This window comes from Bidens hawaiensis, unplaced genomic scaffold (assembly GCF_021521415.1).
Source record: "Bidens hawaiensis isolate Kalapana, Puna unplaced genomic scaffold, B.hawaiensis_p1.1 tig00013117_1, whole genome shotgun sequence".
Taxonomy (NCBI): Eukaryota; Viridiplantae; Streptophyta; class Magnoliopsida; order Asterales; family Asteraceae; genus Bidens; species Bidens hawaiensis.
Window position 1 is genome coordinate 31,044 of NW_027492107.1, and position 12,993 is coordinate 44,036.

At 34.0% G+C, this 12,993-nt stretch overlaps 1 pseudogene across 1 annotated transcript; it reads left to right on the forward strand.

Annotated features, from left to right (window-relative positions):
- The first annotated feature begins 4,623 nt into the window (after positions 1-4,623).
- Positions 4,624-11,593, forward strand: LOC143543345 (putative alpha-mannosidase At5g13980; annotated as a pseudogene). The gene is made up of 29 exons (XR_013137058.1): positions 4,624-4,631; positions 4,720-4,931; positions 5,022-5,105; positions 5,829-5,917; positions 6,001-6,175; positions 6,248-6,367; positions 6,455-6,540; positions 6,616-6,687; positions 6,765-6,878; positions 6,964-7,064; positions 7,149-7,242; positions 7,331-7,498; positions 7,596-7,679; positions 7,760-7,825; positions 7,923-7,979; positions 8,074-8,293; positions 8,384-8,529; positions 8,646-8,711; positions 8,788-8,847; positions 8,925-8,993; positions 9,075-9,122; positions 9,202-9,321; positions 9,875-9,940; positions 10,029-10,141; positions 10,222-10,306; positions 10,403-10,522; positions 10,600-10,743; positions 10,855-10,923; positions 11,153-11,593. The product of XR_013137058.1 is annotated as a putative alpha-mannosidase At5g13980 (transcript).
- Positions 11,594-12,993: the final 1,400 nt, after the last annotated feature.

The window sequence follows — 12,993 nt, forward strand, 5'->3', positions numbered from 1 at the left end:
AACCATTCTCAGCATGCACATGTCTCATAAACCATTGCAAATAATCTTATTTTTAACATCAATATATATATATATATATATATAATATGTATTAAAAAGTTTGTGCCCCTGAACCTTATGTGCCCCGGCCGATGGTGCAGCTCGCACACCTAGGGATGAGCAAGGGATGGTACCGGTACCGACCGGTACCGATCCCGATTTTCCCGATCCCGAAAATTGGAAATTCTTGGTACCGGTCCGGTACCGAAATATTCGGTTCGGTACCGGTACCGGGATGGTACCGGTACCGAGGGTAACAAAACGGGAAATACCGGTACCGTACCGATCCCGAAACTTAAAACCTTGGTACCAATTCGGTACCGACGGTACCAAATCGGTACGGTACCGGTACCGATTTTGCTCATCCCTACGCACACCCTCCGAGCCTCCCCTGAATAACGGTTAGGTTTGGTTTGGTTTTAATTTTCAATGTTTGATTTTCGGTTTTCGGTAATAAAAAACCGTTACGGTTTGATTCACGGTTTTACCTAAAACCCGCTAAAAGCTGTTCCATAAACACCCCTTAGTTGAGTCTTTTAATCCAACATAATAGAAAACATTTAAGCCCAACATGCTTTCAACTGAAGTCCACGTGAATTTTCTGTTGAGTCGTTTTGTTAATATTTCTTTAGTTGGGCCGAAATAACATTGAAATTGCAAATTTGCAATCACAGTTCACTACCATTGTTTATTCATAGAATGTAATAAAAAACTTGATTTTATAAATAAGCAGTTGAATGTATAGAAAATGCACCGATCAAGTATTGAGATTTTATTTAGTGCGAGGATTGAAGTAATTTAGGATTATTGGATGCACTTGATTTTATAAATAAACAGTTGATGGATGCATATGTCTCTTAGGTGAGAGGTTACAAGTTTAAACATCGACAATTAAAGTAATTTAGGATTATTGGTTTTATGTGGCATAAATAACATTTGTCATTCCGAAAAAAAGTACAAAGTTTTTGGTAGTTTATTTTGTGAAACATTGGAATAGGAATATAACTTTAACCAAATGTTTTAGCACTATATTTCAACACATTTATGTTGCAAAATTAAATGTGTCGACTGTCTAGAACAATAATTTGTTGGTGCTTGGTAGGTTAATAAGCATCTAAATGTGGTCACAACTTCCGGTTCAGGGACCAGAATGAGTTGTCACTTGTCTTATGATTATAGCAACGTTTTGGTGAGTCTGATTACTAGCAAGAATGGTGAATTTTTAGATCCTCTAAATATGACATTTGACCAACATGAACTGTCTTACGATTGATTATAGCAATGTTTTAAAAATCGGGCATGTCCACTTTGCTAATTTACCGGTTTTAAAGGCTTGATGATTTTATAAATAACTTTCAAAGGCTATGTTTTTTCTCTTTGGTATCAAGGGACCTTATTTTGAGCGGACATCCTTTTTTACCAGACAATACTTTAAAGTGAACAATTGTTCCATCCTTGTTGTCGCCATTGAGAGTCCCACCTATCAAATAACTCAGACACACCTCCCTATCTGACTCCGTTTGTTACCCACCTCTCATATCACTTTATACATGTCACCGTTGAAATTTGTAGCATATCCGACATTGTTTTCTATTGCCTCATAAGCTTTTTGGTTATTTTCTCAAAATCGGGTGAAAATAAACATACACAGTTCAACGTGTAATCCTGGAAGACTAAAATACAAATAGTTTAAGCTTTTTTGTTCATAATTCATACACTCTTTAATTTTACTCATAAAATTTGTATATTGTGTATATCACAATCTATAGGACTTGAACCCTTTCGTACGTTGAAATGCGCTTTTGATTTTTATGCCCCCAAGCAACCTACAAAAGACAGTCTTACTGTCAAGAACAACAATTTATAGGTAAGTTAAAGATCATTTAGAAAAACATGATGATGTTATAAATAACTTTAAAAATATAAAATAAACAAAAATTCAAAACAAATAGAGTTAAATCATATTATTAGTTCATTAAAGTTTAAAAGGGCAATTGTTTACATTTTATAATTTGCTATTTTCATATATCCAACTCTTAAAACTATATTTTTTCTTTTTGGGTTTCAAGGGACCTCATTTTCAGTTAATCTTCTTTCAATCTTCTTTCTGACTGTCTATCCATCTAAGTGAACAATTGTTCCATCATTGTCACCGTTGTCACGGAGATCTACAACTAAACAATCAAAGCCCACCAATCAAATATTGTAGTAATCTCTCCATGTCTACATACATTGGCTACCTCTCTTTCTCCTATCACTCCATACACACTCGTCACCGTGGAGATATGCATCATATTCGACACATGTGATCTGGTCCAAACCTCGTCATTCTTTCATGAAAATCTGTCACCGTTAGATATTATGCCAAAATCCGACCTCTTCGTCTCCACCTATCACATATCTCTCAAAATTAGGAAAAAAATAAACGTACACAGTTCGATCATCGAACTCGATTCAACGTGTAATCCATTAGGAACAAAAGACTAAAATTGAAAGGGTTTAGTATTTTTTTTAAGTCCATTTTTTCATTTCTTGTTTTTTATATTACTTTTTTCATGTATCTCTCACTAGCTAATATCAGCTTTATATCCCACCATATCACCTTTTTATATCTTCTTTTCTCATACCTTTTCCTTTATTTTCTTTTATTACCCAACACTGTTTTTAAGATATATTTTTTATTTATATTTAAAGCAAACATTACATCGAATGATTCAACCTTGATTCAGAATAATAAATATAAGACACTTATTTAAAAAAATTAACACATACATGAAACAATAAAATATTACATATTTACATTAACATCATTATCATTTTCTTATTCACAGTCTTATAATTCAACTAAAACTCACATTTACCTATTTAATAATTGTTTAATTTTTAAAACCTTTGACATCCAAATACTCATATTTATCTATATTCACTTAAATATATAACTTTAAATTGATTTATGTATTAAAGCAAACGGTGATTCAAGTATTCAACCTTGATTGAGATATAAATATAACAAATATTAAATGTAACATCATTATCATCAAATTTCTAATTAACAATCTTATTGTTCAACTACAACTCATATTTGTCACTTATCTAGCTACTAAAACGTTCTACATCCAAAATACTCATATTTATCTTTATTTAATTAAATATTAACTTTTCTTTTAAAAAAACATACCAATATTAATAAATCACTAATTATCCATACTATATTAAAAGTTTAAATAATTATAACTTTTAAATATAGATTACAATCAAATAATTCAACTTATTCTCGCCATTTTCACATAGCAATAACATATTTTCACAAGTTAACATTTCTTTAATTAAACTAAAAAAAATGACTATTTCATCCTCATTAAATTAAGTGGTACAACAACTATCAAGTGACAGTCGACGGTATGATTTTTTGAGAAAATGCCCAAGCTAAACTATGAAGCCAGTGTGAACCCGGTCAAGACCACATGGTCTCGCTAAAAGGAGCAACGAGGCTCTCCAAATTTGGTGAGTGTGGTAAAACAAATAAACATATTTTTAATAAAAAGCCAACATTTCTGACGGAAAAGTAAACAGTCAGATCCGATGGAAGCAAGAACTGCATCGTCGTATTCGATAGTTTAATTTTCCGTCAGCTCCTTTACACATCCGTCGGAGACTCGTCCAAAACATCGGGTCCACCGGAAAAACTTAACACGTGACGACTTCTGATACGCTACATTAACCCGTAGGATCTGACAGAATAATATGGCCATTGTGAGATTTTTCCAAAACGATAACTACATTTCGGGGGATGCAAGAAAACGAAAAAACCGATCCAAAACCGAAAAATTCAAACCGAAACAAAAACCGGCGGTTGGTTTTATATTTTTGTAAAAACTGAACTAATGGTTCGATTTTGGTTTTGCATATAATTAAACCCGAAAAAACCAAACCAAACCGAATTCCAAAATTTTTGTTTTTTATATTAATAAATATCTAACTCAAATATTTTTGGTTAAATCTACAATAATCTGTTATTTTACAATTTACACAATTGTTTATACCTAAATTCATTATGATTTGCTAACTTTTTTTTCGGCATAAATTTTTCAATCTCAAATAAAAAAAACCAAAAAAACCGAACCGAACCAAAACGGAAAACCGAAAAGCCAAAATCGAACGGTTTCAAAATATTCAAAAACCGAATCACACCACGCACACTCTTAACTACATTTGAAAAAATCTTCTATCAAAATGAACATTTTAAGAATTTTCTCTTTAAACCTGTTTAAATAAATTTATTAATTTAAACAAATTAACATCTAGTTTAATGAACATAATAATTCCAAAAAACAAGATAAACCTGTCATTTGAATAAGATCCTATCCACATTTTTTTAGTAATCGTCGTGTATCAACGATGCTGATTATTATTATTATTATTATTATTATTATTATTATTATCTGTGTAGAAATAGAATTCATCGCCCGTTAAACGTGGCGAAAGTTACAGATCATCCGCCACTATTTAATAACCCCATCGTGTTCCATGAGGTCCCCACTATTGGATAATAAGCAATAGCTGACTCACGCACTTATTTTCTTCTTCATCTCGTAAGTCTTATTAATCCGTCTCGTTTTAGCGGTTTCTTCGAAGCTTTTAACTTATTACTTGTTGTGATTGTTTTGATTCAACTTACAGCGTCCGCAATGGCGGATTTACAAGCGTTTGTGGTGTTAATACTGTGTGCTGTTATAACTGTGTGCGTTGAATCGAAGTATATGATATACGATACTGCACAAGGAGTAGTGGACGGGAAGCTTAATGTTCATCTGGTTGCTCATACGCATGATGACGTAGGCTGGTTGAAGACTGTTGATCAGTATTACGTCGGTTCCAATAACTCAATTCAGGTATACATATTAATAATCAGTAATTATTATTATTATTATTTTAATTCAGTTGCTAAGTTATTGTTTAATTGTGTATTGGTTGTTATACAGGGAGCGTGTGTACAGAACGTGCTAGATTCGACGATTCAAGCCTTGTTAAAGGATAAGAATCGCAAGTTTATTTATGTTGAACAGGTTATGGTTATTGATTAATTTGGTTTTACTGTGAATTTTGACTTTTAGATTAGAATTTAGATAGATACTTTGGAGTTTGAGTGGCACTGGTGAGTTAGGAGTGTTCGGTTAATGTAGAATCGGTGTAAACGAGCCGAGCCGAGCCGAAAGTTAGTTTTGTGATGTGTTGATCTTTTACTTATATTTATACTTATTTTTGGTTAATGTAAAATGTAAGGAGGGTAATTGAGTTGAGCCAAGCAGGCACGTGAGTAGTTTTATAAGCTTGAGCTCGGCTCGTTTCATACACTCGAACTCGGCCCGTGAATAGTTTTTCAAGCTCGAGCTCAGATCGTTTCGAACACTTACCCGGCTTATTTTACTAATTTACTTTATCATATTCATTAATCATGCTTATTTTACTAATTTACTTTTTATATTTATTAATTATTTATACTTATTAATTATTTATATTTGTAGTTGTTCTTTTATTTTAGTTATAATTTTTATGTGTGACATTATGTCAAAATATATATTATTTTCTTATTTTTTTATCATAATTTTATATGTAGTAATAGTTGTTACGAAATCTACATGTAGGCTCGCTTGTTAAACAAGCTTATTTTTGGGTTTGAGCTCGTATAAGCTCGGCTCGATTCAAGCTTTTAGCGAGACGGTCTTGAGTAGCTCATGAGTGTCTTGTCTTGTTTGCACTCCTAAATGTAGATGTTATGAATGTTGTAGGCGTTTTTCCAACGTTGGTGGAGGGATCAAAGTGAGGCAACCCAGGCTACAGTAAAGCGTCTTGTTAGCACTGGTCAACTCGAGATGATGTAAGCGGATATAGTTGACTCTTTTATTAATTTTGATGTATGATTGTAATATTGGTTCTGATGAGTTTGTTTTTCTTGGACAGAAATGGAGGTTGGTGCATGCATGATGAAGCAGCACCGCATTACATTGACATGATTGATCAAACAACTTATGGGCATAGGTTTATTAAGCAACAGTTCAATGTAACACCGAGAATTGGTTGGCAAATTGACCCTTTTGGTCATTCTGCTGTGCAGGCTTACCTATTGGGAGCAGAGGTCGGTTTTTCTGTTATATAACTACCATTATTAATGCATATTAAATTATAATCTTATTACATGATCTTTTAGGTTGGATTTGATTCTGTTTACTTTGGGAGAATTGATTACCAAGATAGGGCTAAACGAAAAGTGGATAAACATCTTGAAGTCATCTGGCGGGGATCCAAGAGTCTCGGTTCATCTTCACAGGTGTGCTTAACTTTTATTATCATTAGTGTTTGTAAGTGGTTTATCCAGAAGAATTACTGGCTAACATGATATTATCAATCTTTACAGATCTTTGCTGGTGCTTTCCCGAGAATTATGAACCGCCACCTGGCGGATTCTACTTTGAGGTTAATGATGATTCTCCAATTGTTCAGGTAACCTAATAAATAAGATTTAAGGTGTACAAATGTTTATGACGACTTAACATAATTGCTTTTGTATAACTGAAGGATGACATTGACTTGTTTGACTATAATGTTGAAGAACGGGTTAATGATTTCGTGGCTGCAGCCGTTGCACAGGTGAGCTATATTTAAACTTTTAATGGCTGCATGTGTAATTAACTAAAGATTTATTAAATTTTCTTCTATACTCTCAGGCGAACATTACACGCACAAATCATGTAGTGTGGACAATGGGGACCGACTTTAAATATCAGTATGCAGAGTCATGGTATAGGAATATGGACAAGTTTATACATTATGTCAATAAAGTTAGTTACTTCACCAACCACCTTCACTTGCTTTTTGTTTATTTTTTTATTTTTAAGTTCTGACTGCATATGCATATGCATTCAGGATGGTCGGGTCAATGCTCTCTACTCAACACCATCTATATACACTGATGCTAAATATGCTGAGACCAACTCATGGCCTCTCAAAGAAAATGACTATTTTCCGTAAGTATAATTAAAGTTTAAAATATATAAGCACATACTAAAGTCTCCCGTTTGTTTAAGTTTAGCATTAAATTTGTTTCTTAGATACGCAAGCGATGTAGATGCGTATTGGACGGGATACTTTACTAGCAGGGCAGCTCTCAAGGGGTATGTCAGGATGTTGAGTGGCTATTATCTGGTGGGTGACATGTGTTTTTTTATTTTAATATTTTACATTATTTGCTAAAATTACTGATCTTAATTCTCATTTTCTACAATCATATCAGGCAGCAAGGCAATTGGAAGTAATGAAGGGAAGGAATAAGACCGGGCACACTACAGATGCTTTGGGTGATGCTTTAGGGATTGCTCAGCATCATGACGGTGTTAGTGGTACTTCACAACAACACGTGGCTAATGATTATGCAAAACGGCTCTCAATAGGTCAAAAGAAGGTACAGATTAATTCAATTTTATCGCTAGTTTAAGTTTTACTCTATTTATATCTTCCGACTTGGAAACTGGTAAGAAATACAACTTCGTTTCTTGCAGGCTGAATCAGTGGTTGCAGAATCAATAGCTTGCATGGTTTCACCAAAACCTGGTTGTTCAAGTTCAGGAAGCAAATTTCATCAGGTACCTATGCTGTATAGATAATAATATAATTAACATATATTTAATGATGTTTTCCTTTGCCTTTCTTCATTAATTTGCAGTGCCCACTTCTTAACATAAGCTATTGTCCTTCAACTGAAGCTGATCTTTCATCTGGCAAAAAGTTGGTAAGTGAGATGCTTACTTAATACCTGACGCATTAAACTTTATGTTGCATTCTACATATGCTCGTTAAATTGAACGGATTTATCATATTTAATGTAGATGGTTGTTATCTACAATTCCTTGGGGTGGAAGAGATCTGATGTTATAAGACTTCCAGTAAGTATTACATTAGGTTCCATGTCATAATATTTTTTCTACTGTATCTGGTTTTTGTATAAACCTTATATCATGCACATGTTACAATTAACAGGTTGTGAATAAGAATATTGCAGTCTATGATTCCAGTGGGAAAGAAGTTGAATCTCAAATTATGATTTTAGAAAATGAATCTATATCTTATAGAAATTACTACGCCACTGCATACACGGGTAAATCACCTAGTACCACCCCCAATTATTGGCTTGCATTTACAGCATCCGTACCACCATTGGGATTTAGCACATACACCATTTCTAGCTCAAAAAAACCAGGTAAAACATCCAGTATATTATATGAAATACATTTTCTTGAAATTTGGTCGATGTTTATTAAGATACACATCAAACAAATTTACTATGCAGCTTCAAATTTTGTGAAAAAAGTTGTCTACAAGCATGACGACGACGAGCCGGAATACGGTGAAACAGAAATAGGGCAAGGAAATTTGACTTTAATATATTCTGAAAGTGACGGAAAGCTTTCTCAGTATGTTAACAGTCGAACCTCTGTAAGTTCAATATCATTATTTGGTTCAAGTAATTTGATTGTTTGTTTATTATATATTATTAATATAATGTATACTGCTAATGTGCATCTAACCTTTCTGTTTATGGGTTATGAAAGATTGAAGCCTCTTTGAAGCAATCATATAGCTTTTATGCTGGATTTGATGGCACTACAGGGCTGCAGGTAGATTTATTATTATTTTCATTTATTGTTATTGTTTTCTTTTCCAGGATTGTTGTTTACACCTTTTCTTGTCTAGGCATCTGGAGCATATATTTTCCGTCCAAACGGTACATATCCTCTTGGTCATAAACTGCAGGTATAAAAGCTTTCTGATACGCGTGTCCTATGATTTATAAACCACTGCCAAGTTACTAATGTTGAATTAAACATCAGGATTTAACAATTATGTATGGCAATATATATGATGAAGTACATGAGCAAATAAATCCATGGATTTACCAGGTAATAAATTATTTGATCAACATTCTTTTCTACCTAGTTTTAAATTATTTTAATTGATGGTTTTTATTCATGACTGGGTAGATCACTAGAGTGTACAAAAACAAGGAACATGCTGAAGTTGAATTCACTGTAAGTTCATTCATTTTCCTTTACTTTTGTTTTATGGGGGAAGTGTTTTATTATAAATTTATTATAATCTAAACTTCAGGTGGGCCCCATACCTATTGAGGATGGAGTTGGAAAAGAGATTGTAACTCAGATCAGAACCACCATTAAGAGCAATAAAACATTTTACACTGATTCTAACGGCCGAGATTTCATTGAACGAGTATGCTGAAGTACCATTTTACTAATTATATATATATATATGATTTTTTTATATTTATTATGTTTCATTTAATAATATATACGTTAACTTAATATATATATATATATATATATATGATTTTTTTGTATTTATTATATTGAATATCTGTGGCAGACGCCCTGCTTGCGGTGCGCACATATAATGTATATATGTGTGAACCCTTGGGTGGGCAAAAGTAAAATTGCACTAATTTTGACGTTATTTTACTAATCACGTGAAAATAACGTTAAAAGTGGCGGAAGGTTAATCAGGCATCATGTGGTGGCGTTGATAGCCGAAAGACAAGGGCACATGCACCAATCAGCCGGTGTCCCGATGATTGAGTGTTATGTGTCTTATGTCCAAGGCTTGATTCAAAACTACTATCGAGCCGGGGGTCTAACCGGAAGCAGCCTCTCTATCCCTATGGGATAGAGGTAAGGCTGTCTACATCTTACCCTCCTCAGACCCTACCATAGCATTGCTATTGGTGGGATATACTGAGTACGATGATGATGATGAATATCTGTGGCAGATTCGAGACTACAGAGCTGACTGGGATCTTGATGTGAACCAACCAATTGCAGGAAATTATTATCCTGTATGTTTATCTTTCATTTGGAAATTTTTTTGTATATATAACTCAAAGTTGAACTTCATGTACATTAACTCAAGTTGGATTATTGTAGATAAATCTTGGAATTTACCTAAAAGACGAAAAAAGCGAGCTCTCGATTTTAGTAGATAGATCCGTTGGTGGATCCAGCATTGTTGATGGTCAGTTGGAGTTGATGCTTCACAGGTATGTATTTTCTTGATGATGTCATTAGCCCTCACTTAAAAAATAAACATATATAATTTTATGGATAATTGTTTTTGTAGGAGACTACTGTATGATGATGGAAAAGGTGTTGCAGAAGCTCTAAACGAAACAGTTTGTGTTGGTAACGACTGTAGAGGATTAGCTGTAAGCGTTTTCTTTATTTTTTATTTAATAAGTATTTCTTAATTAATCACATTAATAATACTATAATACTGTCTATGTTGGCACTTGTATGTACAGGTTCAAGGGAAATACTATATTAGAATCGACCCGCTTGGAGAGGGCGCCAAGTGGCGCCGAACGTATGGCCAAGAGATCTATTCTCCACTTCTTCTGGCCTTCACTGAAGTGACTGAACAGGTGACATATAAGTGCAACTTTTAGTTTTCCTTTGTAGATTCTTAGATATTTTATAAAAATTGTATCATGTTTTACAGGATGGAAATGAGGTGACAAATTTCCAGGTGTCAAAATCTTCGAGAATGGACCCCACCTACAGCCTCCCTGATAATGTGGTATTGCTAACACTTCAGGAGCTTGAAGATGGAAACGTTCTTCTCCGTTTAGCACACTTATACGAGGTTTCTTTTCGCCTTTTTTTATTTTATTTTATATTTTGGTTTTCGTGTTCTAAAATACCATAAATGATAAAAGCTAAGCTTAATACTTGTATATGTTTTTTCTGGTTATAGGTAGGAGAGGACAAGGATCTCTCAGTCAACTCACGTGTCGAGTTGAAGAAATTATTCGGAAAAAGGAAGGTAAAATCCAAATACAGTTAAACTGGTTCATGCAAGGCCGTCTCCTAGAATCCTCGAAAATCTGAGGGCCTGGGGCGAGTAGAAAAAATGAGCCACTAAATATAGCTTTTAAATAAAAACAAGTGATATTAAATATAAATTTATTTATATAAATAAATTTTTTTAATATATAGAAATTCTGAGCCCTGGGTTCATGATATTAACGTCTTAAAATTTTGACTTATTTAAGGTAATCAAAGTATCGGAAATGAGCTTATCGGCTAACCAAGGAAGAGAAGAAATGGAAAAGAAAAGACTGGTGTGGAAGGTAGAAGGGTCAAAGAATGATGAACCTGCAGTCCAGAGAGGGGGACCGGTTGACCCTCAAAAGCTGGTTGTTGAACTGGCCCCTATGGAGATACGAACCTTTATCGTTACTCTTGGTAAGACGCTCTCCAGGAGATTGGTCAGTTCGGATCATTTGCTGCAATGATCTGGTTCGAACTGGTTTAGTGGTTGGAGTGTTTAGATTTAATAAATCACCTATTAGAGATGTTAGGTTTCTTTTTCTATCACGTAATAAGTCGTTAGGTTTCTTTTTCTATCTCGTAATAAGTTGTTTGGTCGTTAGGAAGTAACTATTGACTTGATCGTTTTTTCAGTTTTTATTTAAACTTTGATTAAGGGTTTTGATTTGAAGTTTCGCATATCTATGTTCCGTTTTTTATTTGTTCATGTAAACACGTGGTTAAAGATGATAATTGTGACCCTTTATTTGTGTATAAGCGAGTGATAGACATTAAATAAAACAAATCCGAGCTAAATAATAGTTAGTATTTTCATGAGTGTTATTTTCAGTTGTTTGTGAAAGATTAACAGCAAAAGCAAAACAATCGTTGCCACTCAATATTAAGACATGACAAAACAGACTCTTAGTTTAGTTCTACCAAACCGAAACTGAAAAAAGATGATTGAAAATTAGCGTCTAGATCATCTCGCGTTAGTGGGTTGAAACGTTAAGAGATACGTCACCGGAACCAATACATCTTCGTGGTGGCAAATAAAAGAACTCAGACCACAGTGCAGCTAAGCGGGAAGATGCATGATCTAATTGAAATGTGAAAATGACGGTTTAGTCCATTTATGTAAACATGTCAAACGGGTTAAGGGTTAGCAGGTTGCGTATAAGCTCTAAACGGGTGGATAGTGTTTAACTGATCATGCCAGTCTTGACATGACCTATTTGATCAAACAGATTAAAATGAACACTATTAACATATAACAATACAAAACATAACTAAAACATAAATAATAATAATAATATACTTTTTATTTGAATGGGGTGTAACAACTTTCTATTTGTTTGTTTGTAACATTTTGAAAAATAAAAAACACGTTAATGATATTAGTTGTTCAACTCATTTTGTAAAAAAAAACTATCACCCCAACTTTAACACGTAACTCAACTCTTATGATTCACTAATATAGATTGATATAAACGAGCTGAGCCCAAGCTCGATTACGTTTAAGCTTGGCTCGTTTTAAGCTTTTTATCTAAAGCTCAAGCTTGACTTGTGAGCTTTTTTTAAACTCGGGCTCGGGCTAGGTTCGTTTATCATCTATTAATTAATTTATTTACATTCTTTTTAATTATGTTAAGCTCGGCTCAAGCTCGTTTTCATAGCGTGAAATTAATTCATGGAAGTCCAAAAGAGATGAAACCAAAAAACACATAAGGCTCGACGAGCTTCATATACAAGGCTTGGGCTCAGACTTGATAACGAAATGAGCTTTATTTAAAGCTCACGCTCGGCTCGAGCTTGAAAAAACTCGGCTTATTTCGAACTTTTTATCGATTCGAACTCAAGTAGCTTGCGAGCACCATCCTCAATGAGCCGGTTAACCGAACCGACCCGAAAATTGGACCGCAACCAAACTGGTTTGAAACCTATTACGCAAAAACCGAGTTGGAACCAATTGAAGTCGTAGGTTCATAACCGGTTTGTAACTTTCTTCACCAAAAACCGGTTCCAAACAGAAACCAGACAAAACCGAACCAAAATTGATCAAAACCCGAACCAAAACCAATCG